The sequence below is a fragment of the Onychostoma macrolepis genome, chromosome 04 (genome assembly GCF_012432095.1).
Source record: "Onychostoma macrolepis isolate SWU-2019 chromosome 04, ASM1243209v1, whole genome shotgun sequence".
NCBI classification, from domain to species: domain Eukaryota; kingdom Metazoa; phylum Chordata; class Actinopteri; order Cypriniformes; family Cyprinidae; genus Onychostoma; species Onychostoma macrolepis.
In genome coordinates this window covers 28555624-28578717 of record NC_081158.1, presented here as the reverse complement: position 1 = coordinate 28578717, position 23094 = coordinate 28555624, and the positions used below count along the sequence as shown (strand labels likewise).

Here is a 23094-nt window from a genome sequence, read left to right as displayed (position 1 = left end):
TAAGATGTTACAAGATATTGCAGTATGTATTCAACATTTTTGCTCAATAAAATCCTCTCACTAGAGCAGATGACTCCAACATCTCGTCTATGAGAACATTCAGCTCGACTCCATGAAGAGATGGAACATTCTGAGAGTTTTGTTTCATTCCCGTCACAATCAAACACATCAGCCCAAATTTTAGCATTTCCTTCTCCAAACCAGTCTAATCCCACAACAGACACAGCAATCCCACAATTCAGCTGTCTACAGAGGACACTGGCAGCTCTCATATCCCAGCATGCATCACACACTGTGCCCCAGTCATTGAGGAACTGAAGCTCCACTCTTCCAGAACAAGAGTCTGAACCGTTCATCAGTTTGGCTTTTGTGTAACCTGAATAAAGAAGTTAAAATACAGTATAATGCTGCTGTAATGCTGCAGAAGATATACAGTATATCAAATATAAATGAAAAGGCACTTGATTATTGATATTTTACCAGAACATATCATGCCCACGTTATTGTCACTGGTGCAGCTGTGATTGTATGTTGATACTGAACAGAATGAAATATGAGACTCATCTCCTCTGCACTGAATCTCTTGTGTCCACATCTGAGCATCTCCTTTGTCAAAAGCAGCTGCTCCCAGCACCTGTACAGGAGCCCCACAGTCCAGCTCTCTACACACAACCTCTGCATCCTGCTGGTCAATGGCAGCGTCACACACTGACATCCACGTCTGATCATCATGAAGTATCTCTAACCTCCCAGCACATAGATGAGGTCCAGCAGCAAGTCTGGAGTATTTATTACCTGTTTGTATTGTACAAAAGTAGTGCCTGGCATTGATCATGGGTGAATTATTGAATTCAGTGTAAAAATGCAGTAAAACAATCACTGTAGATTTTTGTTCTCCAGATTAAAGGGTTACTCCACCCCAAAATTAAAATTGTGTCAATCACTTACCCCAATGTCCTAAAAGCTTCTTTTGTCTTCAGAACACAAATTAAGATATTTTTGATGTATTCTGACAGCTCTCTGACCCTCCCATAGACAGCAATGTAATAAAGACGAATGAAGCTTTTACGGGTTTGGAACGACATGGGGTAAGTGATTAATGGGTGTGTTCGACTTGAAGCGGCATAATGAGCAGTGTATGACATCAAAGTACCGTGAGAGCGATTCGAAAGCATAAAGATCCATCTGCTCTCTTATTGTTCTCATGGTACTTTGATGTCATACACCGATCATTCCGTGCAGCGCCGCTTCAAGTCGAAACGGAAGGCAAATGACAATGACAAAATTTTCATTTTGGGGTGGAGTAACCCTTTAAGTGGCAATAAATTATAACAAGACAGTTTGTTTGAATCAGACATTCAGATAGATAGACGGAAGGGATGTTTTTTTTTTTTTAAACAAATTGCCAAAAAATTACTTCTTTACACTTATATACACTAGAGAAATGCACAGATTATCATCTGCTTCAAATTTGTTTTGACAAAAGTATTTTCCAATTTTTTTTTTTTTTACCCAAAATAGGATGGATTTGCCATTATTGAGTGCTATAAACACATGCAATGTCTGTTCCCTTTCGAGAGGGTCTCTTGGTGTTGCGCACAATGTAAGCTGACGCTTTGAAATACCTTTTTATTGGCTTAACCACATTGCATCGCAATGGCCAATGTTGCTCAAGCACACGAAAAGGGGGTGGGAAAGCGCCCTATATGTGACCCTGGACCACAAAACCAGTCTTAAGTCGCACGGGTATATTTGTAGCAATAGCCAAAAATACATTGTATTGGTCAAAATTATAGATTTTTCTTTCTTTGTCAAAATTCGCTCTGGCCGCCCTGCCAACGACGCTGTAGAAAGATTCGTTGACGCTCTGACGATCGAACGCGTGGTCTTGTATTTAAAGGAGCCGAAAAGGAAACAAGCATGTTGATCTTGTGCAGACTGACCACAAGTAGGATAAAAGTTAACCTCATGAAATATTTTAATTGTGAAAGTAAGAAATTGATCGATGGAAAGAACATAACAATTATAGTTACATGTTTGCTAACGAAATAAACCAATAAAAGCCATTTGTGTGGTGTGTTTTTTGTGTTCATGGTTAAGTGCTAGTATAATTTCAACATGCAGTTTATAGGAGACATTTACTAGCCCAGGTCTTAGATTAACATTAACATTAATTTGTGCGCACCCTACATTCCAACCTGTCCTGGTTGAAGTGTAGCCTAAATGCAATTGGTCAAATCGGTGTTGTTTTGAGCAAATGAATTGCATTCCCGCTGAAAAATAAGCGTTCTATCGTGAAAATGCTTGGGAACTAATGTGAAAGGAACCAAAGTTTACAGGACTGCATTCTCTGGACTCCTCTCAAGCGGAGGACTTCTACATTCCGATTGGTTGCCGCCCAACCGAGATGGTCCTCACTGCAGAACACAAGATCCAGGGGGTGTGGTTGGATCTAGATCCAACTCCTCCCACCTTACATTTACCTAAACCTACCTGTCTCCACCCCCTGATCCCTACCTATCTCCACCCCTAAACCTACCAATCTCCACCCACTGGATGTGGATCCAACCCCTCCCCCTGGATCTTTGTTCTGCAGTGAGGGGCTACTGGCCCAACTGCATCATAGCTCATTACCATAAAGTTGACCTGACTTCAACTCTCCTCGACTCCCACACCGTCCAAGGTTCGCCGCGCCGCTCTCGCCGGAGCTCGCCGATGTGAATGCACGGTTAGTCCTTGCACAGCCACCCCTCTCTCCAAATAAAACCCCTCTCACCTGCTCTCTTCAAGCAGCTGAGGAACAAGCACTGACATCCGGGTTTGGAGCATGAGGTGTTCAGTGTCGAGTTCACATTGGCTCACACAATATATAACGATGCCCCGACTCAGCGTGGCATTTTTCATGCTAGAGAGCAAATTACTCCAGCCGCTTACTTAATCATATAAACATCAACATAAACATGTTGTGTACAAAGCAGCCAGGCAGGCAGCTTCAGCCTTCATGAGTTTATAATGTATCACTGAATAAACACCAGCTAAGCAGTTGTTTTCAGTAGCAGAGTGTAGTGCTTGTCTATACTAACTGCCGTAAACTCCAGTGCTCTCACTGACTTCCTATGATATGCACCAGTGCTTTGCCGCTATATTCGTTAGGACATGTAGAATCGTTTAAACTCTATATATCCCAGCACTGCCACCGCTCGTTGCCTTCTATGATACACACTTGACGTTTAAGTGTTGTTTACACTGACAGCTATGAATGCCGGTGCTGCTGCCATGCATTACCCTTCCTTGATAAGCACTGGCTGTGCAACTGTCTTTCATACAGATGTGCAAGCATTGTTTACACTGACCACTATACAGTATATGCCGGTGCTGCCGCCATGCACTGCCCTTCTTTGATAAGCATCTCGGTGTTATGCCCAATTTATTATTACCCACCGCCCCTCGTTGAAGTCGCTACCTGATTGCCTAATTCTGATCCCACCCCAATCCTAACCCCTCCCCACACCTAGTCCTAAACCTACTGATACTAGGTGGTAATAATCTGGCCGGGGGTGAAAATAGGGCACAACACTGCCGGCCATGCGCTCCTTTTTATGATAAACACCAGCTGTGCATCTGTCTTTCATGCAGATGTATAGTGTTGCCAGCGCTGCCATCGTGCGGTGCCCTTCTTTGATAAGCACCAGCTCTGCCACCGTCATTGAGGTAGGTCGTGTTGCTTACATTAACTTCTATATCGGCTGGCATTACAGCTAGCATAGCTCTGTGTTACTGCTTGTAAAATGTCTAGCCCGCTTCAGACTCTTGCACAGAGTCTGAGCCAGCTATGAAACCAGAGAACTCGTGGCCAAAATGCCATCTGTTCCCGGAGCGAGGAATGTGCTTGTTACGACCGTCTAGGGGTCGGTCGCATCAGAAAGGGAAAGGAGAGTCTTATGCCAGAGAGAACAATGATTAACAAGCTTTTATTTTGAAAAAGTAAGGGTTTAGCATCAGGGGAAGACAAGGCCAAAATAACAAACAAAAATAACTTATTAAACCTCTATCTTCCCTAAATCGAAATGAAAGAAAAATAAAATACAATTACAACTTACCTAACTCCCTTTCCCAAAAACAATATAATAAAGACATTTATACAGAAATAAAATGGCGTCTATCCCCCTACGTCCCTTATCACAAATTCTTATAACCTATTTCAAAAGCTATCTATAAGTTATCAGTTAACCATTCACAATCAGAAGTAACAAATAACAACGGAGCAGAAACACACACAACTGCGCCGGCACTACGATACAACGAGAAGTACTATGGCACAAGAGGCCTCGATCAGCATTTTAGGGGAATCCTTTATCCAAGTCAGGCAAGGATAAGAACCAATCGCCACCTCCATCCAATTAACTCCAAGAACCGCCTTCCTGAAAACAAATATAGACATACACAAAAAAAACACAAGAGGGCAGCAAAGAAACAACAGACAAATGACTGAAGGTCATAACACCCCACACTTAAAAATAAAACACCATGGTTTTACTGATTAACACGCGATAGGGCGTCAGCAATTACATTATCAATACCTTTTTTATGACAGATCACCAAATTGTAACTTTGACAGATTAGAGACCAACGCATAAGACGATGATTTGCATTTGCCATCCGCTGCAAAAACACAAGAGGGTTGTGGTCTGTATACACTGTAATAGATTGTGAGCTAGAGCCAACATAGACCTCAAAATGTTGCAAAGCGAGAATTAAAGCAAGAGCTTCTTTCTCTATGGTACTGTAGTTAACTTGGTGTTTGTGAAATTTCTTTGAAAAGAAGCTAATTGGGTGATTCAAACCATCAGCACCCATCTGAAGAAGAACGGCACCTACACCGGAACCGCTAGCATCAACCTCTAGTAAAAACGTTTTCTCAAAACAAGGTGCAGCAAGTACAGGGGCACTACAGAGTAAGGTTTTCAAAGCTTCATAGGCAGACTGACATTCTGAAGACCACTTAAATGAAACTGCTTTACTTAATAGTCTAGTGAGGGGACTAGCAACAACTGAAAAATTTTTACAAAAGCATCGGTAATAACCAATCATGCCAAGAAATCGACGAAGTTCCTTCTTGGTGATAGGAACAGGAAAATCAAGAATAGCTTGTACTTTCGAATTAAGAAGACGAACTTGACCATTTCCCACCTCTTTTCCTAAATATGTAACGGTGGCACAACCGAATTCACACTTTGATAAATTCAAAGTCAAATTGGCATTTCTCAAGCACTTAAAAACATCATCCAAGGTGTTAAGATGATCTTCCCACGTATCAGTATAACACACTACATCGTCCAAATAAGCCTCGCAATTAGACACATTAGACAGCACTATGGACATTAACCGTTGAAACGTTGCTCCAGCATTTCAAGTCCAAAGGCCATAACACGATACTGCATGAATACATCGAGTGGCGAAAGCAGAGATTTCTGATGCTCGATCTGTAAGTGGCACCTGCCAATATCCTTTTAGTAGATCTAATTTAGTTACGAACTTAGCATTACCTACTCGATCGACACAATCTTCCATACGAGGAAGTGGAAAAGAATCAGCTTTTGTTAAAGCGTTAACCTTACGATAATCGGTACAGAATCTGGAGGACCCATCTGGTTTAGGGACGAGTAGACATGGGGAACACCATGGACTAACACTAGAACGGCTAAATTGTGCTCTAACAAGTACTGCGTTTCTTGCTTCATTAACTGTCTTTTATGGGTTTACACGATAAGCATTCTGCTTAACTGGGGCATGTGATCCGACATCTATGTCGTGGTTTATCACATGGGTAACCGAAGGAAAATCATTAAACAAAGTTGGATATTTCTCAACAAGATTTAAAATATCAACCTGAGCTGATACAGACAAGTGTAACAATTTTTCTGACAAATTCGACAAGGTTTCAGAATTTGGCAAACGAGCCGATAAAAATGATGCACTATTCATTCTCAAATCATCACTCTCGGGTGCGTATTCTGACAGTGACACAGTAACTGGTGCAACAGTAGCGACAGATTTGCGAACATCAGAATCAGAACGTGACACATATGCCTTAAGCATATTAATGTGACAGACGCGTGATTTTCTCCTACGATCGGGGGTTTCAACTATATAATCCGTATCTCCAAGTTTCTCTTTTATCCCATAAGGACCAGCGAATTTTGCTTGGAGCGCCGAACCTGGCGTTGGAATTAAAACGAGAACCTTATCTCCTGCCTGAAATGATCGGGTGACGGTTTTTTTATCGTAGCGGGTTTTCATTTGATTTTGTACTGAACTGAGTGAGCTTTTTGCCAACCTCCACACTGAATGCAAGCGTTCACGAAATAAACTGACATAATCTAAAACACTGGTAGTTGGCGACATACGAGTGGATGACAGAATTTGTTCTTGCAGAATTTTCAACGGACCACGAACTGTGTGTCCAAAAACTAACTCGGAAGAACTGAATCCAAGAGAAGCTTGGGTAGTATTTCGAACTGCGAATAACAAGAGTGGAATGTGCTCATCCCATTCCTTCTCATATTCCACACAAAAGGTCCTGAGCATTGACTTTAAAGTTTGATGGAAACGTTCGATAGCGCCTTGCGATTGAGGGTGGTACGCACTGGATACTTGATGTTTGATAGCTAACTGTTTCATTACCTTTGCGAACACGTTAGACATAAAATTAGTACCTTGGTCAGATTGAATGTACTTCGGCATTCCAAAAGTAGTACAAAACTTAACCACTGCTTTGACAATGGTACGAGCTTTAATAGAACGCAATGGTATGGCTTCAGGAAATCTGGTGGATGCACACATTAACGTTAAGAGATAAGAATTTCCAGACTTTGTTTTAGGTAATGGCCCCACACAGTCAATCAGGATTCGTTCAAATGGTTCTCCTAATACAGGTATAGGCTTCAACGGAGCAGGAGGAAGTATTTGATTTGGTTTACCAGCAATTTGGCATGCATGACAAGATTTACAAAATTTAGCTACATCCGACTTCATGGAAGGCCAAAAGAAATGTTTCAACAACTGATCATAAGTTTTGCGAATGCCCAGATGACCTGAAAGTTCGTGATCATGAGCTACACTCAGTACATGTTGTCTGTAAGGCTTCGGAACAATTACTTGAAAAACAGTACTCCAGTCACTCTTTGCATGACGTGGAGACCACTTACGCATCAAAACATCCTCTTCGAAGTAGTATGCCACAGGATGCACGGACAAATCAGACAGCTCGACGGCAGCTTTTATACAATGACTTAAGGTTTGATCAGTACGCTGAGCTTCAATCAACATTGGTTTACCAATGGGTAAATCGACCTTCGGAAGTGCACACACTTCTACGTCAACAGTATCCTCACCTTTCTTTATACTATTAAAATTGTCAACACTCAGAAAAGAATCTGAGAGATCTACGGTATCTCTAAATTTACATGCTTGAGATCGAGTAACAACACATGTGCCAAACACATCAGGAAATTCCTCGCACAACACATCACCATCAGGTGCAACAGGAGTATCTATTACCTCAGGCAGACAAAAAACTTTGTCACCTGCCAAATCATTCCCAAGAATGAGTGACACATCTTTAACAGGTAATTGTGCACGAAGTGCCAGTTTAACACTCCCTGAAATAATTCCCGATCGCAGAAACACTTGATGCAAAGGAACTTTAATTACCGTAAGATCAATCCCTTGAACTAACACACTGGAACCACAACTAGACTTTTCAGAAAATGGCAACGCACTTTGCAAGATAAACGATTGGGCGGCGCCAGTATCACGGAGGATGCGAATGTGCTTCATCTCAGAACTGGCTTCAGTCAGTGAAACTATACCATCGTAAATGAATGGTTCAAAAGTTGACTCAACCGACGAACTTATAGATTCGTTTTGCCCAAGTAACAAAACTGAGCTCTCGATCAAAGCAACACTTTTCAAGGGTTTTCCTTCTACCTGATTTGCGCTTCAAAGTGGGACAATTTGCAATGAGGTGCCCAACCTCATGACAATAAAAGCATTCGCGGTTTTCCTTACCGCTCACACTTACTACTCTCTTATGTACTACAGCAGTATCTCTAGAAGGACACCCTCGACTAGGAACAATACGCTTTACAGGTGAAAATACTACTCTGTGCGTAAGTACAAATTCATCAGAAAAACTGCGGCTTCAGAAAGAGAAGACACTTTCTGCTCATTTAAATATCTGACGATTTTCTCCGACAGACAATTCTTAAATTCCTCCAACAGTATTAACTCCTTAAGTTGCTCAAACGTGTCTACCTTGTTTGAAGCACACCATCTATCAAACAAATTTGCTTTATCTCTAGCGAACTCAACGAACGTTTGGCTAGGGGTTTTCACAAGATTTCAAACTTTTGTCGGCACGCTCGGGACTAGCTCGCACGCACGCAATACAGCACTTTTCATCACGTCATAATCCAAGCTCTGTTCAAGCGTTAATGCTGAGCAGACCTCTTGGGCTTTACCTACGAGTTTGCATTGCAGCAACAGCGCCAAACATTCCGCCATTTTAACGTAGCAGCAATCCGCTCAAACACCGTGAAATAAGTATCTACCTCACTTTCTCTGAACAGCGGCACGAGTGAAATTTGTCGACTAACATCAAATTCAGGTTGACTTACTTGTGGATTTCGTCGAGGTGCAGGAATAGGAGTCGGAGTGGAAGCATTTATGGGTAACGGCGCTGGTATGCTCACGCCGAGCGCATCAGCAGCTGAATGTCTACCCGGTGACTTCCTGAGCTCGAGCTCCAACTCCTTGAGCTTGATTGCCCGTTGAGATTCTATTTCAACCGTGCGTGCATGCACCAGCTGACTTTGATATCGTTGCTTACTTAACTCTAGATCAAGCTCTTTAGTCTGATTGCCAACCGAGGATCAATTGAAGAAGGGAGATCGTCGATCCATGCCGCCATCTCCTCGGGTTTGGGATACTCCGCCCCTCACCCACGGAAATTGGCAACTGATCTGCAACACCCGCTTCACTCACCTCCGCAAAACTCCATTTTCCACCAAATGCTTATAAATCACCTCCTTGAGTTCTCGCTTCACTGCACCACGAAGAACTTTAATTTGATATAACTCAGCAATCGAAAATAAATCATCCTTCGACAAATGTCCAATTGTTCAACAGAAGGTTGAATTGCAAATTTTTCCAACTCAAATTTCGAAGACATTTCGAATTCCCTCCCTTAAATTGAAAACCACTAGCCAAACGAAAATATACAAAGCAAATTTCATCGGTCTTTTCTAAAATGCAATAACACGGCAACAAACACAAGCTTCCGATTTCATTGATTTTTTTCCTTTTTTTTCTAACAAGTTCACAAATTCTCTTTAAAAGAGAATTAAAATAATAAAAGAGGAAGTATAAGTTTCGGTTTTTAAGACGAGCCCCCAATTTCTGTTACGACCGTCTAGGGGTCGGTCGCATCAGAAAGGGAAAGGAGAGTCTTATGCCAGAGAGAACAATGATTAACAAGCTTTTATTTTGAAAAAGTAAGGGTTTAGCATCAGGGAAGACAAGGCCAAAATAACAAACAAAAATAACTTATTAAACCTCTATCTTCCCTAAATCGAAATGAAAGAAAAATAAAATACAATTACAACTTACCTAACTCCCTTTCCCAAAAACAATATAATAAAGACATTTATACAGAAATAAAATGGCGTCTATCCCCCTACGTCCCTTATCACAAATTCTTATAACCTATTTCAAAAGCTATCTATAAGTTATCAGTTAACCATTCACAATCAGAAGTAACAAATAACAACGGAGCAGAAACACACACACACACACACACACACACACACACACACACACACACACACACACACACACACACACACACACACACACACACACACACACACACACACACACACACACACACACACACACACACACACACACACACACACACACACACACACACACACACACACACACACACACACACACACACACACACACACACACACACACACACACACACACACACACACACACACACACACACACAACTGCGCGGCACTACGATACAACGAGAAGTACTATGGCACAAGAGGCCTCGATCAGCATTTTAGGGGAATCCTTTATCCAAGTCAGGCAAGGATAAGAACCAATCGCCACCTCCATCCAATTAACTCCAAGAACCGCCTTCCTGAAAACAAATATAGACATACACAAAAAAACACAAGAGGGCAGCAAAGAAACAACAGACAAATGACTGAAGGTCATAACAGTGCTACAAAGCATTATAGTCAGATCGACAATAAAGTTTACCCGCTATCATACTCTTCTCTCAATTTTTATCAGAACACTCCCTCAGACTGTTTGTAGGAGCCATAAGGCTATTTAATGCTGTTACTCAATGTCATTGATATATGTTATTATATTTCCATACTCCCCCTGTGGTAAAGAGATGAACTGCACTCATTTTTGGGGATTGCCTGTAGGTAGCCATCTTAAACAGGAAGTGATGTGGCAATGGGACAGGGAAGGGAAACAGTTTTTTGACCTACATCCGACTACACTGTTTATAGGGAAATCACGGTTTTGTTTTTAAGTTTCACTTTTCTTTACAATAAAATCATGCAAGCAAGCTTAAACAAGTGAGTAGTGTCAAAGATACTTTCCCTCACGGAAATGGCGAGAAAGGAAGAGAAGCCATTACATTAGTCAAAAAACTCCCAAGAAGGACAGGCAAGCATGTGGTAGGAAATTACGGCCTACACTTGGATTGAACAAGCCATGAGTGGAACGTATCTACAGCTTTCAAAGGATCCTGAAATTCATCCAATTCGTGAGTAACCATGGGTGAACTTATTTTGAAGAACTGCTGCTGAGAATTTTGGCTTTGATCAAAGCATGATACAATAAGCTGATGCTTATGTGTATATTGTGGCCTGTTGATTCTACGGATATCTGGATACTTGATTGTGCTTGTTTGTGCGTCAAAGATGGCTGATGAAATGTCCAAAATGGAAATGCAGAGGTCGAACAAAGCATTGCAACCCTCAGTTCTATGCGTGAGGAAAGCTCGGTGTGTGCACACGTAGGATGAATGAAGTAAAGGCATTACTTGCAGACGGGGTGATGTGGAATCAATAAAAGAGGTGCAGAGGTATTTCATATGGCTCTTGGAGAATTTAAGATTGCTCATAAGCTTGTGCAAGAACAACTATCTGATGATATCCGAGAAAATGAGCTCATTGATTGGTTTGAGCCTAAAATGGCTACATTCGAGAACTTTATAAGTGAATATGAGATGTGGAAAAATGTTCAAAAGGATCCACAAACACTTATCGACCCAAGTGATAGTGCTTGAATGTGTCCAAAAGGTCACATAAATCTTGTAGTTCTCACAGCTCAAGTATATCATCATCGGTATCCTCAATGAAGATAAAAGTATCTGCTGATAAGGCAGCTCTTCTTGCCCGCAAAGCTGCATTAAAACAAAAACATGCTCTTGAAATGGAAAAGGCTGCTTTGAATATGAGACTAGAAACAGCCAATTTGGAATGTGACCTAGCTGCAAACGATGCTAAATTAAAGGTCCTAGAAGACTTCGAAACAACAGCAAGCCCAAGTCTACAAGTTCGGTCTGTTAATTCCCAGCAATCTTATGAACCTAAGGATGCAATGAATGATTATCTGGAAAAGTATGGCACTGAGTATTCTAAGAAGACATCAACAAAACAGGATCAAACATCACCAGGACCATCACCATCTTTTGAATTTGTTCAACTTGGAGTTATCCCAAAAACTCCATTGCAAAGAATGTTTCAACCTCCAAAACTCAATGAAGTTAAGGCCGACCAAAGAAAGTCCAATGTTGAGGATGCAACAGCTACATCTGCTAATCCTGTTACAACTTTTCAAAATTCATCTGCTAGTCGCACAGATGTGGGGCTTACAAATATGAATCTTTCAAACGTGGTGCGGAGGCAAAATGACATTGCCGAACTTTTGGTTTTGCAGCAAAAACACACTTTACTCCCCTCCAGAGAGATTTCAGTGTTTGATGGAGATCCACTAAATTTTCGTTCTTTCATGCAAGCCTTCGAACATGGCATAGAGGATAAAACCGATAATAGTAGGGATAGACTTTACTATCTGGAACAATTTACTTCTGGCCAGTCAAAAGAACTTGTTCGAAGTTGCTTGCATATGGAGGCTAGAAGGGGTTATGCTGAAGCCAAGAAGCTCCTCAAATGTCATTTCGGTGATGAAGTGAAGATCACCAGTGCATATATGGAAAAGGCTCTGTGCTGGAGTAATATCAAGGCTGAGGATGGAAAGGCTCTTATTGCCTATGCCCTTTATTTGAGAGGCTGTTGCAATGCTGCTGAAGACCTTCCTAACATGCTTGATCTTGATTTGCCTTCTAACCTCAAACAGATTATATCCAAACTTCCATATAAATTACGAGAAAGGTGGAGAGGTACAGCATGTGACATTCTCGAAAGAACACACAGTAGAGCTAAATTCAAGGATGTGGTTACTTTTATTGAAAAGCAGGCTAGGATACTTCAAGATCCTCTTTTTGGCAATATCTTAGACCCTACTCCTGCAACAAAGGGCATTAAGGCAGAGACAGGGTTTCGTCCTTTCAAGTCTGGCAGTAAGAAAAGTTTTGCTACTTCCATATCACCGCTGATATCCAGTATGAAAGAAATAAAGGGCACCGAAGCTACAGGAGTTGCATTTCAGGCCCCCTGTTTGTTCTGTTCTGGCAATCATGCATTGGAAGCATGTCGTCAGATAGCATTAAAGCCTCACGGAGAGAAGGTTGATTTTCTAAAGGGTAAAGGACTATGCTTTGCATGTCTTCTGAAGGGGCACATGAGCAAGGTGTGTAGAAAGCGTCTGGATTGTCAGACTTGTCACAAAAGGCACCCAACAATTCTCCATGTCGAAAGCAATTCTGCCTCCAAAGAGCAACACATTTCCCAGAAGGATAAAGGCGGCAGTAATTTAATTACAATTGCAATGGTGTCGGCAGAACAAATAGAGGTTGGTTCTTTAGACTACAAGCTTGCTATCTTGCCAGTAAAGATCAAGGCCTGTAATGGAAGTAACATAATACAAACATATGCTTTTCTTGATCCCGGAAGTTCCGCTACTTTCTGTACTGAAAGCCTAACGGAAAAGCTGCATGTGAGAGGGAGGAGAACAGAAGTTCTACTAAGGACCATGGGACAAGAAAGACCAATATGTACAAACAGATTGGATGGGTTAGAAGTAAGCAGCCTCGACAGTAACAACTTTTTACCCCTGCCAGAGGTTTTACGCATAGCTTCTATACCAGTTGGTAAAGAGAACATTCCGACTCAAGAGGACATTCAGCACTGGCCATATCTCAAAGAGGTCAGTTTGAAAACCATTGAAGCGGAAGTTGGTCTGCTGATTGGAGTTAATGCACCAAAGCTTATAGAGCCTTGGAGGGTCATTAATAGTCAAGGAGACGGACCTTATGCAGTCCTGACTAAATTAGGATGGCTCATTAATGGCCCACTGGGCAGAAGCCCATCTATAAGCAGAAACGAACAACTAAAGGTGTCCTGTAATAGGATTTCAATTTCCAATGTGGAAGAGCTTCTCTTGAGTCAGTTAAATCATGATTTTCCTGAAAAGGCATGTGATGAGAAACCTGAGTATTCAGCCGATGACAGGATGTTCCTCAAAATTGCAGTAGACTCGGTTGTTAAACAAGATGGTCATTATCAACTTCGACTTCCATTTCGTCAAGAGGAGGTTAATCTGCCTAATAATAGAATGATAGCTGAACAGCGAGCTATTACCCTTATGAAGAGATTCCAAAGGGACGGCGTGTTTTTTGCTGATTATAAGGAATTCATGGGTGATCTCTTGGAGAAAAGGCATGCCGAAAAGGTGACACTGGATCAGCTGTCAGGAAAATTTGGAAGAGTATGGTACATACCTCATCACGGCGTGTACCACAAGAGGAAAAAGAAAATTAGGGTTGTATTTGATTGCGGATCTTCATTTCAAGGGACATCCTTAAATAAAGAGCTTCTACAGGGCCCAGATCTTTCAAATAGTCTCCTTGGAGTTATCCTTCGATTCCATCAAGAACTCGTGGCAGTCATGGCGGATATTGAAGGAATGTTTCATCAGGTTAAAGTTACACCTGAGGATATTGACTTTCTGCGGTTCTTATGGTGGCCTAACGGCGACATTGGCCAACCATTGGTAGAGTATCGGATGTTGGTTCACCTCTTCGGTGCCGTCTCTTCACCTAGTTGTGCAAACTATGCACTCAAGAAAACGGCCGAGGACAATGAGGGCAGCGTTGGTAAAGAGGTTCTTAGTACCATTCGAAGGAACTTCTATGTTGACGACTGCCTAACTTCCCTACCTGATGAGGATGCAGCAATTTCCCTGATTCGAGACCTAAGAGCTGTCTGTGTCACTGGCGGATTCAGGCTGACAAAGTGGATAAGTAATAGTCGTTTTGTATTAGCTTCAATTCCAGTAGAGGAGAAGGCCAAAGATGTGAAGGAGTTGGATCTTGATATAGATAAACTCCCTGCGGAAAGAGCTCTTGGAATTCAGTGGAGTACTGAAACGGACTCCTTTTTCTTCAGGATTAATTTAAAAGACTGCACTAAATGCACTAAGAGGACTATTCTTTCCACCGTGAATTCCATCTACGATCCGATTGGGTTTCTTGCTCCATTGATTCTCCTGCAAAAGAATCCAACAGGAACTTTGCCGAGTCAGCTGTGGTTGGGATGAGAAGATTCCAGACAAGTTAATGAAATATTGGGAGGAATGGCTTGAGGGTTTGGACAAACTTAACAATCTAAGTATTCGTAGATGTTTCAAACCACCAAATTACGGCAAAATAGAAACGGCCCAGCTACATCACTTTAGTGACGCGAGTGAATCAGGGTATGGTATAGCTAGCTACCTGCGGCTTACCAACATCAGTGGTGTTGTTCATGTTGCCTTTGTATTGGGCAAAGCCAGAGTTGCTCCTTTAAAACCTGTAACTATCCCCAGGCTTGAACTGGCAGCCGCTGTCCTTGCAGCGCGTGTTGACCGGATGCTCAAGAGAGAGATTGAAATTCCACTCACAAAATCTGTTTTCTGGACAGATAGCACGTCTGTTTTGAAATACATTTTTAATGACACAACACGATTCAAAACCTATGTTGCAAATAGAGTCTGCAAAATACGTGACTTGTCTGAGAAATTCCAGTGGCATTATGTGAATGGCTCACTGAACCCTGCAGATGCTGCATCTCGCGGCCTTTCGATTGATTCTTTCCTTGGTTCAGAAAGATGGTTGAATGGTCCAGAATTCCTTTTACTACCTGAATTAAACTGGCCTTGCTTTCCGGAGGAGAAAATGACTATATCTCATGATGACTCGGAGATAAAGAAAGAGGCTATGGCTTTCATTACAGTTCTGACAGGAGGCTCTGATCCTGTTAACAAATTCATCGAGCACTTCTCTTCATGGTATAACCTTAAAAGGGCTACTGCATGGATTTTGAAGTTTAAAAGGATGCTCTGGTTGTTGAGCCAAAAACAAAAGGATGCTCATTCAAATCTTCATCTACAAATCAAAGGTCAAATTAGAGATAAAGAGCTTTCAGTGGAGGATCTTATACATGCAGAGAAGGCGTTAGTATGTTTTATCCAGCAACAGGCGTTTCAACCTGAAATTACGTCTCTGAAAAAGGGACATACTGTTAAGAAAACTAGCAGTATCTACAAACTTGATCCTTTTCTGATGGACGGGATCTTAAGAGTTGGAGGGAGGCTGCATAAAATGTCAATGCCAGAAGATTTGAAACACCAAGTCATTTTGCCAAAGAATAGTCACCTGTCTACACTGCTTTTAAACCATATTCATCAATCAGCAGGTCATTGTGGAAAAAATCAAATACTCTCAAAGCTTCGCCAGAGATACTGGATAGTTCATGCCAATTCCGTTGCTCGGAAGCTAGTCAGAAACTGTCTGCCATGCAGGCGTTGGAACTCAGTAATGGAGCAGAAAATGGCAGATCTACCTCTAAGTCGTCTAACTTGTGATTCCTCCATTTACATGTGTAGGCACTGATTATTTCGGTCCAGTCGAGGTAAAGAGGGGCCGGAGTTTGCAAAGCGATATGGCGTCTTGTTTACATGTTTGGCGAGCAGAGCAATCCATCTTGAAATGGCCTATTCATTGGATACAGATTCCTGCATTTTGGCCTTGAGAAGGTTCATATGTAGAAGAGGTCAAGTTCAAGAAATGGTATCAGACAACGGAACTAATTATGTAGGAGCAGAGCGCGAGCTTAGAGATTGTCTCGCTCAGCTGGATAACAGTAAGATCAAACGTTCAATGCTGAATCAGGGAATCAAATGGAGTTTCAATCCTCCATCAGGGGCTCATCATGGAGGAGTATGGGAAAGGCTCATCCGCACCATTAAGAAGTCTCTGTATTCCGTCCTAAAACAACAAACCTTAGATGAAGAGGGACTACAGACAGCACTCTGTGAGGTAGAAGCTATAGTCAATGGTCGTCCTATTACCACCATATCTGATGATGTCACTGATCCAGAGCCTCTCACACCTAATCATCTCCTACTGCAGAAAGGAAAACCTATTCTGCCACCCGGACTGTTCATAAAAGCGACTCCTATTCAAGACGGAGATGGAGACAAGTCCAGTATATCTGTGATTTATTTTGGAAGAGATGGACAAGAGAGTATCTGCCATTAATGCAAGAAAGGCAGAAATGGCATGAAGTGAGAAGAAATATTAAGCCAGGAGACATAGTTCTCATAGTAGATGATACATCACCCAGGAACTCCTGGCCTATTGGACGGATCACAAAGACCTTGCCTGACAAAAGAGGACATGTTCGTCGTGTCTTGGTTAGAACCAAGTCCAACATACTGGAAAGACCTATTAATAAGTTGTGTCTTCTTCAAGAACAATCTTAATAGTAAGAATTAACAAGCTCCTTTGATGAAGCTAATGATTACTTTTCGCCATGTTTTTGGACTTTTTTATTGGACTATTTTTGAACTTTTTTCATCGTTTTTTTCGATAATTTTTCATTGGACAATTTTTTTGGGACATTTTCATTGGATTATTTCTTGATTTTTTTCTTTTTCATTGTTTTTCCATTGGACTATTTTGGACATTTATTGTGTATGAACAGATATTTTGAAGATTTTGAGGTACACTGTAATACGTATTATTTGGCTCCACAATATATGTATATTTTATATTTAATTGCCTTAACATCACCAATTAAGGGGCCGGGATGTAGGAGCCATAAGGCTATTTAATGCTGTTACTCAATGTCATTGATATATGTTATTATATTTCCGTACTCCCCCTGTGGTAAAGAGATGAACTGCACTCATTTTTGGGGATTTCCTGTAGGTAGCCATCTTAAACAGGAAGTGATGTGGCAATGGGAGAGGGAAGGGAGACAGTTTTTTGACCTACATCCGACTACACTGTTTATAGGGAAATCACGGTTTTGTTTTTAAGTTTCACTTTTCTTTACAATAAAATCATGCAAGCAAGCTTAAACAAGTGAGTAGTGTCAAAGATACTTTCCCTCACGGAAATGGCGAGAAAGGAAGAGAAGCCATTACACTGTTCGAACTGTAACATTATCTGACAGGTTGGGACTGCTTCACATGCGATTGCTTCAACTGGTTGAAAGTGTAGGTTCCTGCACGGGCTCCACACTTGAGCTCAACATACATTTTAGTGATTGCATTTGCCTAGAAGCACTGGCCCTCTGGAGGAGCACAGCCTTTTATGACAGCAGCATTGTGCGATGGTCACCTGACATTCCATGCCTGGACAGACATGGGTAAAATGTACCTGATGGCCTGCCTGGATCTGTCTGGTGCTCACCTGTCTCTTAAGTGTTTCTACAATTAGGTCTATCACAAGCATGTTCTTGTTTGCATGGACAACATGTCGGCCATGGCGTTCATAAATCGCCAAGGCAATTCCCGTTCTCGCCCTCTTCTCACACTTGCGATGAGCCTGTAGACATGGGCAGACCAGTGCTTCCTGTCTGTTGAGCTGTCCGTCTCCCCGGTCATCTCAATCGCAGGGCAGACATGCTTCGAGGCACAGGGCACACGCAGCCCTGGTTCTCGGGACCTGAATGGCTAATTTAATTTTGTAGAGATCCCCACTCTCAAGCGAGCGGCTTAGTCTGGCATCCAGCCCAGCTTAATGGAATCTGTGCATCTGGCCTCTCAACTGAGCTTGCTGATGTCAGACTCGCTGTCACATCAAGTGCTGAAGACAATGTCAGAGGCAAGCGCTCTGTTTACTAGATGTCTCTACACTTATAGGTGGAGAGGCTTCAAAAATTGTTGCACTTCAAAGGGCCAAGACTCTGTCATTTTCAGTAGTTTTGTCTTTTCTACAAGAGTTTCAGATGACAGCCATATGTCCTCTATGCTCAAGTGTATGTAGCTGTCATATCAGCATTCTTTCTGACATTGATAGGTTGTCAGTGTGGAGGAATGATTTAGTGATTAGATTTCTATGGGGTGCAAGGCAGCTGAACCCCCCTCATCCATCAACTACACCCACTCAGGACCTTGCTTTGGTAAAAAAAAAAAAAAGTACTCTGCGCCCTCGGGCAGAAACTCTACATGTGCATCACAGAAGTGACAGAACTGATGACGCTCTAGGAAATCACTGATATGGACAAAGGCATCCAGCTTTTACTGAATTAAAAAAAAATAGAAACGTTTTGAAAGATAAAGACAATAAACACTGGACTGCCACAAAGTTTAGTTTATCTCTGTTCTTCAAGCCATCTCGGGTATTTTTTTATAATAATTAAGTATATTTATAATCCATTGCTAATCGACATAGATAGATAGATTAGGAAGCATTCTTTAGTTTTTTTTTTTTTTTACATATCATGAATTAAGAGAAAAGGGTTAGAAAGTGTTGCATGCTTTGAAGGTTTAGTGTTATTCACCTGAGCAGATGACACCAGCATCATTTTTATGAGTACAGAAAGGTTTATTCCACCCTGCTGATCCACAGTTCTTCAGTGTAGACTCTGTTCCTGTACATAATACAACACTCATCCAGATTGGTCCTGATCCTTGCCCAAAATGAGCATCAATCAAAGCATCTACAGGTTCTCCACAGTCCAGCTCTCTACACACCACTGCAGCATCAGCCATATCCCAGTTATCATCACACACTGTTCCCCACTGACCTCTATGAAGAACCTCCACTCTACCAGCACAGCGACTTTTACCAACCAACCTCACATTCATTGCATCTAAGAGAGAGGAGAATACAGAGAATGAGAGAAACAAAAGAAACAAAACAGTGTGAAGGAATGAAAAGAATTCCATCAATGTTTAAAAGTTATTATCCTCAGGGGTGTAACTACCAGTAATGTGAGCAATCAGTTAAATGTTGACCTGTTCCTCAAACAAACATATTTTGTTCATATAATATTATTATACTATATTATACTATTATAATATTTTTACATACTTAAACAGCCCTTTAAAACAATGAGATAAATTACTTTAATGCCTGATTTTACAGACTCATCTCATCAGCTGCTTCTTATTTATAGCTGATGTATCTCATTAATGATGATTACTTGTAATGTATATACTTTAATAAACTGGGACAATGATTATTAATTTATCCAAAATGTAGTATTATTAAAGCAAAATACAACATTTTAGAATAAATAAACAAGATAAACTCTACTATTTTGAAATTCCTTCAGGGACAGTATATTGAGAGCACCAATTTGGCCAATACAGTACAACACAATATTACAGGGTTATATATTATGTATTTTAATTCATTCTTGTAAGATGGGGCGAGAGTGTTGGGGTGGCGGGGCACCATAAACTACTGATTACTTTCATGCTAATCCAACTCTTACCAGCACACAGAAGCCCCTGGTGATCATCATGAGAACAGTCGTGCTTCTGTGAAGATACTGGACATAAGTGAATCTGAGATTCATTTCCTCTGCACTGAATCTCTTGTGTCCACATCTGAGTGTCTCCTTTGTCAAAAGCAGCTGCTCCCAGCACCTGTACAGGAGCCCCACAGTCCAGCTCTCTACACACAACCTCTGCATCCTGCTGGTCAAAGGCAGCGTCACACACTGACATCCACGACTGATCATGAAGTATCTCTAACCTCCCAGAGCAGCGAGAACCTCCAACCAGCCTGACACCTTAAGAAGTGAGAGAAATAAATTACAGAAAACAAAATCCATTTATCTAAAATAAAAGAAAAGTTATAATAATTTTGGTAATAAGATATATATTTTTTTATTATTATATTATACAATGCTTACAGATCATTATTTTATGTGCATTCAGATAATTAACAAATCTTATGAAACATTCATATATATTTTCATTTTTTTAATGTACATGAACTACTGATCTAAGATGAACATTAGGCTATAAATTGTTTTTTACCGACATAAAGTAAATTATTAGAAATAATGTCATCAGTGATTGACCATAGTTGGCACACCCATGGACACCCAGTCAATTTACTGAAAGGTAAAAAAAATATTGTCAAAACTGCAAGATCATATCTGATTGTCTGGCTTTAAGAAACTTCAAGGAGTTAGAATGCACATGTGTATTTATGCCTGGAAAAAAAATTTTTACTGGTCCTGGGCTGGTATGGCAAGATCTTCTGAGGAAGAACTAATTATTGGTTTAGTTGGATCTGGATAGGAGTATATTGTTGTGGCATCATCAATTGCATGTTTACCCACCACTAAATTTCATATAAAAATAAATGAATTTTGGTTTATCATGGTGCATGTCATGACCTCTTCCAGTTTAAGTATGCAGTTTATGCCAGTGGTCTGGCTTTATGAGATTAGTCGATCATTAAATCACCACTTCTGAGATTCTTTTTGTTGCTAAAAGAAATACAGTATAACATCTGGGACTAAAAATATAAGGAATGTAACTCATTAATGCTCCACATGCCTTTTTTATATTTAGCAAGACACTGAACTTTGGAGCAACCCACCTGAGCAGATGACGCCAGCACCTCTATATTGATTACAATCATAGGAAAGTGAATCTACTGATCCACAGTTCTTCAGTGTAGATTCTGATCCAGTACAAAATGCAATTTTCATCCAGATTGGTCCTGATCCTGGTCCAAAATGAGCACCATCCAAAGCATCTACAGGTTCTCCACAGTTCAGCTCTCTACACACCACTGCAGCATCAGCCATATCCCAACCAAGATTACACACTGTTCCCCACTGACCTCTATGAAGAACCTCCACTCTACCAGCACAGCGACTGTTACCACCAACCAACCTCACATTCACACTGTCTATATATTGAAAACAGAAGAAGAAATACGTATAAACCCAGAGAAATAGAGTGGTGAGGGAATAATCGCACAAAGAGAGAGAAAAACACAGTGTCATACGTTTTGATATTTTTGTGAACTAAAATAAATCTGCTCTAACCTGCACACACTAGTTCAACACTGTTTTCATGAGAGCAGTTGTTTTCGTGTGAAGGTGATGCTGGACAGAGGTGAATCTGAGACTCATTTCCTCTGCACTGAATCTCTTGTGTCCACATCTGAGCGTCTCCTTTGTCAAAAGCAGCTGCTCCCAGCACCTGTACAGGAGCCCCACAGTCCAGCTCTCTACACACAACCTCTGCATCCTGCTGGTCAAAGGCAGCGTCACACACTGACATCCACGACTGATCATGAAGTATCTCTAACCTCCCAGAGCAGCGAGAACCTCCAACCAACCTGACATCTAAAAAAAAACTGAGAATGAATGAATGAAAACATACATTACTTTTTTCTTTTTAATAAATTAAGTTTTAGGTTACCTGAACAGATGACTCCAGCACTCTTATGACACGCACCATTAAAATCACATGTGGTTGATCCACACTTTTTCAGTGTGGACTCAGATCCAGTACACATTGCACCACTCATCCAGATTGGTCCAGATCCGGGTCCAACATCAACATCAGTCAGAACATCTACAGGTTCTCCACAGTCCAGCTCTCTACACACTACTGCAGCATCAGCCAAATCCCAGCCATAATCACACACTGTTCCCCACTGACCTCTATAAAGAATCTCCACTCTACCAGCACAGCGACTGTGACCACCAACCAACCTCACACTTACTAGGTCTTCAGATGCATGTGGAAAAGAAAATAAAAAAATCAAGGAAACTCCTCAAAACTAAATGTATTTTTGTTTTTGAATTGTCAACACATACCAGTACACAGTAGTCCAACACTGTTTTTATTTGAACAGTTGTATTTTGGTGTAAATCTGAATGATGTTGGACAGAGGTGAATCTGAGATTCATTTCCTCTGCACTGAATCTCTTGTGTCCACATCTGAGCGTCTCCTTTGTCAAAAGCAGCTGCTCCCAGCACCTGTACAGGAGCCCCACAGTCCAGCTCTCTACACACAACCTCTGCATCCTGCTGGTCAAAGGCAGCGTCACACACTGACATCCACGACTGATCATGAAGGATCTCTAACCTCCCAGAGCAGCGAGAACCTCCAAACAGCCTGACTTCTAAGAAAACACAGATAATGCCTCAAAAACCCAGTTGTTTCATCCCAATTGAGCATGACTTTTATATACTGAAGAAAAACTTGAGGGGACTTGCTCCCTAAATAAGCAGGACCTAAAGATCGCTACAGTACAGGCCTTGCAGACTATCAAAGATATGCATCAAAGTACAGTATGTGACTGCTTTAATTTACATATTATTACTGTGTCCCAAACAAATATTATGGTGCCCTGAACTAGGATGACTATAAAAAAATAAATCTACAAATTTCTACACGTTGGAACATATGAAAATGCCTGACTGATTAGAAATTTAAAACTGTGGAGCACAGGGGAAAATGTTCCAAAAAATGATTTGGCCCAAACAGAGGCATCATGCCCCTTGAAACCGGGGACACGTGCCCCCTCAGATTTTTGAGCCAAGCAGAGCATTAGAGCATTA

The 23094-nt window shown here is 41.2% G+C and overlaps 1 pseudogene; it reads right to left on the bottom strand.

Annotated features, from left to right (window-relative positions):
- LOC131538537 (uncharacterized) overlaps positions 1–23094 on the bottom strand; it is a 128449-nt pseudogene that overhangs the window by 5764 nt on the left and 99591 nt on the right.